At 39.2% G+C, this 6000-nt stretch overlaps 1 long non-coding RNA gene across 1 annotated transcript; it reads right to left on the minus strand.

Moving 5' to 3' along the window:
- Positions 1-3459: 3459 nt before the first annotated feature.
- LOC134228114 (uncharacterized) lies at positions 3460-5156 on the minus strand. The gene is made up of 3 exons (XR_009983840.1): positions 4860-5156; positions 4539-4711; positions 3460-3609 (listed from the first exon to the last, which is right to left on the minus strand). It is a non-coding gene; the product is annotated as an uncharacterized LOC134228114 (long non-coding RNA).
- Between the last annotated feature and the right edge of the window lie 844 nt (positions 5157-6000).

Below are 6000 nucleotides of genomic sequence, written 5' to 3' on the forward strand. Positions count from 1 at the left end.
CAAAAACAAGAATATCATACGAGTACAGCCGTTTCAGGGATCACCGAAGACATAAATCCCCAGCTTCCGATGCGTAGGAACCTGATTTGGCCTACACTCCCTACCGAAGTCTTCGAAGGTACCAGTATCCCGGTTCATAAGCAAAATTGTCAGATTCCAACTACACTCGCTTTCGGAATCGGAAGTCAGAAGCGTAGATTAAATGCGCTGGCTACATCCGCTTCAAGAATCACCACAAACCTCATGCCCTCGCTTAAGCTCTGCTTGAATAAGCCTATTTCCGATTCGGAAAACACTGAACACGTCGTTCTTCCGGGTTCAAATCGTAGATTCCAAGTCTCAACTGCATCTACCTTGCGAATTTCTGAAAACATCATTCCTCCTCGTCCAAAGGATAAAAGCTTGATTTTCTCCACATCTTCTCTCGGAACTATCGAAGATGCAAATTTCTCAATTCAGAAGATTCCAGCTAAATCCGCTTCCCAATTCTCCGAAGACGTAATAACCTCGGTTCAAAAACGTAGATTGCATATTCCAAGCACATCCGCATCGAGAAAAGTCGAAGACGTTAATCTTCCAAATCCGAAACGTAGAAGGTATGAACAATTAAAATTAGTTGAATTGCTTTCAATGCCCTTTCCAATCAAATTAGGACCTTACGATACGCTGGAGATGTGGCCAACCAAGATATATCTGCAGAAGAAGCACTTGTGCTACTCCCTAAGGTTCAAGCCAAACTTAGGAAATCGCAAAAAACTGTTAAATTGCAAAGAGGTCAAATAAAACGTCTCCGAGAAAAATTAGAAAGCATGCAGCAGATTATCAATAAACTTAATTCAAAGCATTACCTCTCTGAAACAGGTAGTTCGGTACTGCAGGTAGGTTCTATGATTCGATCCCATGACTTATGACTGGCACTGAGTCACACCTAGGTACACCCAGGGTTTTTTACGCTTTGTTTTTAGTTGATTGAAGCTATCAGTACATTGTTTGTCATAATGACAAATATGTGTCAAGTCAATCTCAAATCCATGACGATATTCAATCAGTCTGCATGCTTGACAAATATGTGTCAATATTACAAAAAGTGGACTACGGGCTTAACACCTTTAGCGTCAATAAAACAATGAGTTAAGCCCAGGAAAAAAAAATCAAAGATAATTCGAATGGTATTTAAAAAGTTGTGAAAGTTACCTGGGGACCTGGTAAAGTAACCTGGGTAATATATCACGTGAAAAAAACCTGTGTGTATTTCTAAATCGGATCGAATCTTTAAGCCGATTAATGCTTCCATTGTTAAATCAATTTCATATCATTTATTTAGAATTATTCAACAAGCAATGCTTTATTCCATGAGCTCACCACGCGCACACGTAACCGGCCTTGCAGTGAAGAATTACGCAGATTTGCTGTAACGCTACACTTTTATTCACCAAAGGCTTATGCGTATGTACGCCGCACATTTAATAACACGTTACCGTATCCTCGAACCATTATTCGATGGTATCAAACGGTGAACGGTGATCCTGGTATTACTAAAGAATCTTTGGATATATTAAAAACAAAAGCTGCTGAAATGAAGGACAAAGGAAAGCATCTGCTTGGTTGCCTTATGATGGATGAGATGGCCATACGACAACAAGTGGTGTGGGACGAGAAAACCAAAAAGCTAGAAGGAGTAGTACACCAGCATTCCAATCGTCATACAGCACCGATTGAACAGACAGCAGTAGCTAAGGAAGCACTTGTATTCATGGTGACGAGTGTTCAAGATCAGGACCAAACCACCTGGAAGATCCCAGTAGCTTATTTTCTCATTAACGGAATGTCTGCCGAAGAGAAGAAACATTTGATTAAAACAGTACTGACAAGTCTTCATGACGCGGGAGTTAAAATAATAGCGTTTACGTTCGACGGGACAACTACAAACATAGCCACTGCGAATGCATTGGGTTGCTCTATTCGTGGTAGTTCAGTACCTATTAAAACTACTTTCAAGCACCCTGCGTCAGATCATGACGTGTTCGTACTGATGGACCCCGTTCATATGCTAAAGTTAGTACGAAACACTTTAAACGCCCAAAAATCACTTATTGGTCCTAATGGCGTCGTAGAGTGGAAATATATAGAGAACTTGAATTTATATCAGAATGCCATTGGTCAAAAACTGGCACCAAAACTCAGTGACCGGCATGTGCATTTCGAAAATTCTAAAATGAAAGTGGTTCTTGCAGTTCAAGTATTAAGCAATAGTGTGGCAGTTGCATTGGATCAGTTGAGAGGCATACATGAAGATTTCGCAGGATGTAGTGCAACAGTTGAATTCATTTCATTATTCAACGATCTGTTTGATTTAACTAACAGCATGAACGAAACCGCAAAGGATTTCAAAAGACCTCTTTCCAAACACAACTTCGACTTGTATTACGAGGCATTCAAGTATATCGATCTGTATATTAGGGCTATTCGTCTGCAAAATGGTTCAAGCATACTCGACTCGCGCTGCAAGACAGGATTTATGGGATTTTTAGTTGCCTTAGAAAGTTTCAAAGGCATTTTCAAGACCTACGTGGAAGAAAATGCAGACCTTGCACAAATTTTTACATACAGATTTAGTCAAGATCATTTGGAAAATTTCTTCGGTGCAATCAGATCTAAGAATGGGTCAAATGACAATCCGAACTGTGTTCAATTTAAAGCGAGCTACAAACGTTTAATAGTAAACAATGAGATAAAGAATCCTAGCAGTAGCAACTGTAGTAACTTTGAAGACGTGCAATCTTTGACTATCTCAAATGAGGCTCAAGTTGTCAAAAACGATGTCCAAAACATTTCAGCACACGATGAATACGAGCATCTAGATTCAGGATCACTAACTTCCACTCGTGGCATGGATGCACGCTACAATGACTATATCCTGTTTACACGTGATGCTGGTCACAATTTAGCGATCAGAGAAAACATCACAGAAGTTCAACGAAAACTGGTGGCCGGGCTGAAATGCAAATCTTGTTCTTTAATTGCTAGCAGGAATATAACTGAGTCTCTCGTAACCATCTGCACTGCAATTGAATATGAATTTAAAGTGAGTTTAGTGTTGAGTCATGTCTTGAATCCAATTTAACCTTTCAACTATTCTCTTCAACTACAGAACCTGGTTGGCGACAAGCATGACGTAAATATCGGAAAATACTACGATTTGCTTGTTTCCGCTGCGCTTCTTCGAACTCAGGATGAATTAGAAAACTTATTCGAAACATTTGGTGACCATGAGAACCCCATCGATGATCATAAGATTAGAATGATCAAAAAGACGATTACAGTGTATCTCAACATGAAGATCAAACTTTATTGCAGAGGAATGAAAGTATTCAAACCATCAAACCGACAAAAGCTCACCAAACTTATATTGTTTGAGGGAAATTGATGCTGGGATAAGTAACTTTACTCGTGTTCCGAATTGTCAGATTTTCGATATGTACATATCTTTATTTTTTATTATCTCTTTTAACAATTGTTTCTACTTCGCATCACATGCATACTGTTTTTAAGAGCAGTCCTCACGTAATGTAAATCCGGCTTCATTATGTTTGGGTTGAAGATCATTTCCTACAAGAAAAGCAGTACTGTTTAATAAATTTGGTTACTTGTGTTATTCTTAAGTGTATGCTTTGCTATTTCAAAAACAAATGACAAAAATACAAAAACAAATAAAAAAATTAATAATAATTCGTTGGCTTTTTATAAATGTCTCCTATTAATTAACCGACTTAGATTGAAACTACCAGACATAAAGTAAATTCAATAACGTCGCGTGTACACGCGTATATATACGGCATCCCTCGAGCCCACTTCCATATTCGCGACTTATACTACGCAGTGGTCTGCTATTATGGTTAATCTAAAAAGACACGGGCCGATGTCCACGTAGCGGTTTTTTACGTGCGTGCACGCCGCGTCCCTGCAAGGTATTTACCCAGCATCAAATGGAGTAATGCACACGTATACGTGTGCACGACTACATTTGATGCTGGGTACCTTGCGTGGACGCGGCCTACACGCAGCTTGAAAAACGCCACGTGGACATCGGCCCTACAGCGGAACGGCGCCAGAAGCAGCAATCGACAGGTACAATTTTTCTTTATACACGCAAACATATCCATTGTTCTATGCAACGAATATCAATTCACGGCTTCTCATCGTCGCCCACGCAGGTACAGTTGGAAATATACACAAACGCATATTTGTCTTATATGAATATGTGATCCAGGATCGATAGGACTTATATGCGATTATTGGTAGTGTGCATTTAATGTATGTAGTATACTTCCAGCCTTATCCCCGCAGCGATCAAACAATCACTGTATTTAGTTCTGATTTTGTGAAATTGTTTACTATGCTTACCGTGAAAAAAAAAAGATTTCTAAGCCAGGTGTGGTGTTCTCACTATATAAAAGATAATTTTGCAGAGCAACTATTTGCCAGAGACTCTAGCGGTCCGAACGAAACATCCATTTTTATGTAGTTCCACCACTCACCAGATAAATTGTGTCCATGTACTTGTACTTCCGTCCCCTCGTTTTATTTTACCAGCTAATGTTTTACTTTTTCCAGCAGATAGAGATTCATGCTGATTGTTTCTTCAGAACTTTGTATATCTCGAGGTAAACAATCCGTTTAGCATCTGCTGTAGAGATTAAATAGGTACACCCTGGAATAAAGCAGATATAATTCTATGATAAGCATTGACGGAAATAGATCGAGAACCTTTCGGGATGGTAGAGTGAATGATTGAAGGTAAAGTTTCAGATTGCTAAAGAACAAAACAGAAGTATTTGAATTTTACGTTGTTCACTTACCTTTCGCGATTCCATCAACAAATTTTGATTTCATCGGGATTCCCGGCTGTGGTAAAGTGTTTAATTTTTATCGCCAGTCAACTTTTTAGTTACAATAATCAAAACTTCCGAAATTCACATAATAATAAACACTCAACTTGCTCATCGTTCAACACGATCAACACGATTCGTTGGATTTGTTTTGTTTACCAAAAATTTTGTTGATTCCGAGTGGGAACCAGAAACGTCAGAAGGATACGATTGCGCAATGTTGGCTGCAAAACAAATCCATAGGGTGATATAGGGATGCCACCCGGCTGCTTTCAATCTAATGATTTTCAATTATCTTTCGATTATCTACTCCCTCATACTTTGAGTAGAAATGACCGATAAAGCCGATAAACAAATCATTCAGATAATATCATCTCCTAACGATGAGGGTTTCGTTATAGCAAAGGTAAACGGAATTTACTTTTGTAGCTGTTATTATCCTCCTAGATGGAGTATAGGGCAGTATACTAGCGTAGTGGACACTCTTGCGGTTAAACTAACTGGTCTAAAACCGTTAGTAGTAGCAGGGGACTTCAACGCGTGGGCGGTGGACTGGGGATCCCGGTACACCAACGCTAGAGGTCATATTCTGCTTGTAACGAACGCGAATCAATCAATTTGCATTTCAAACTCAAGTTGTCATTTTCGTTAAGCTATACAGCGCACCGCATGGCATATTGTTAGTTGCAATATGCGCATAGTTGATAATTCTCTGCTACCCGAGACAATTATGTCATAAACTAATCTTCTACGAAGGACCAAGAAAGAGACCCATAAATTGTAACAAAAATAGTGACGCACCGATAGTGGCGGCGATAACAAAGTAGAGATAATAAGAAAGGGACCCAAAAGATAATGAGTCAAAATCAGGTAGAATATATTGTACATTCATTTATATATACGGCTTAGCATTAGTAATAAAGTTAGTTCTAGACCACAGTTCTACAGTGTATGTTTTCTACATCCGAAAAATCCGTAAGTCACCGGCGTCACATTTTGGTGAACTACCAGAGAGGAAAGTACTCGCGACGTTGTGTTGAAATTGTGCAGTGATACCGGCGCGCGGAGATCAACTAGAATAAGTGGAAAGGACTCCGACAAAAATAAAAAA

This window comes from Armigeres subalbatus, chromosome 3 (assembly GCF_024139115.2).
Source record: "Armigeres subalbatus isolate Guangzhou_Male chromosome 3, GZ_Asu_2, whole genome shotgun sequence".
Classification (NCBI taxonomy): domain Eukaryota; kingdom Metazoa; phylum Arthropoda; class Insecta; order Diptera; family Culicidae; genus Armigeres; species Armigeres subalbatus.